This window comes from Arachis duranensis, chromosome 6 (genome assembly GCF_000817695.3).
Source record: "Arachis duranensis cultivar V14167 chromosome 6, aradu.V14167.gnm2.J7QH, whole genome shotgun sequence".
NCBI lineage: Eukaryota > Viridiplantae > Streptophyta > Magnoliopsida > Fabales > Fabaceae > Arachis > Arachis duranensis.
The window spans coordinates 68,626,660-68,628,095 of NC_029777.3; positions in this window are offsets into that span (position 1 = coordinate 68,626,660).

The window sequence follows — 1,436 nt, forward strand, 5'->3', positions numbered from 1 at the left end:
CAACACTTGGGATGACTTGGTGAGCAAGTTTCTTGCCAAATTTTACCCCCTCAAAGGATCATAAGATTGAAGACTGAGGTGCAGACATTCAGTCAAATGGAGGCTGAAAATTTATATGAAGCATGGGAAAGATATAAGGCACTATCGAGGAAATGTCCACCAGAGATGTTCACGGAGTGGGATAAGCTGCAGAACTTCTATGAGGGACTCACTCTGAAGGCTCAAGAAGCACTTGACCATTCAGCTGGAGGCTCATTACAACTCATCAAAACTACAGAGGAAGCTCAAAATCTCATTGATATGGTGGCTAACAACCAATATTTCTTTGCTCACCAAAGGCAACTCCAACCATCACAAAGGAAAGGAGTAATGGAGTTGGAAGGAGTGGATTCAATCTTAGCTCAAAACAAAATGATGCAGCAGCAGATTCAACAACAATTTGAGCAAATGGCCAAAAGGATTGATGGCCTGCAAGTTGCATCAGTAAGTGCCACAAGCCAACCATCAACTACTTGGGGTCAGAGTGAAGAAATTCAAGAGGAGCAACAGCAAGAGCAAGTCCAATACATGCACAACCAAAATCCTGGAACTAATGAAGTCTATGGAGATACTTACAATCCTTCTTGGAAGAACCATCCCATCCTTAGATGGGGAGACAACCACAATCAAATTCAGCAGCCATGGCAAAGGAACTCAACTCAAAACAATTGGAAAAACACAAACAACAACCAGCCAAACACTAACCAAAACACATACAGAAAACCACAAAACACTTATCCCAACTCTAACCATTATCCACCCAATAATCACCCAACTAACCAAAACACCTATCATCATCCATCAACACCCCAAAACCAACCAATCTTACAAGACTCTCAGAGGATTACTAATCTAGAGATGCTCATGGAGAAGATGATGAAGAACCAAGAATTGACAACAAAGAACCAGGAAGCTTCCATGAAGAACTTAGAGAGGCAGATTGGGCAAATCTCCAAACAAATTTCTGTTGAAAAACCATCAAGCTCACTACCAAGTGACACCATTCCTAATCCAAAAGAGGAATGCAAGGCAATACAGTTGAGGAGTGGAAAAATACTGCTGAAAGATGAAGAAGCTACCAAGAAGCCCAAAGAAAGTGACAAGAAACAAGTTGAAAAAGAGGCAGCCAATGACGAAGATGCAACAGCAAGCAAGTACTCTCAGAATCAACCTCAAGAGAAAGAAAATAGACCACAAAATGTGAAGAAGGGAAAGTAGATCATGGAAGAACCAATTCCAAGATAACTTCAAGGGGAGAAAAATTTGACACCTCCATTGCCTTATTCCCAAAGATTCCACAAAGAGACTAAGGACCAACACTTTTCTAAATTCCTAGAGACTTTCAAGAAACTGGAAATCAACATACCTTTAGCTGAGGCATTGGAGCAAATGCCTCT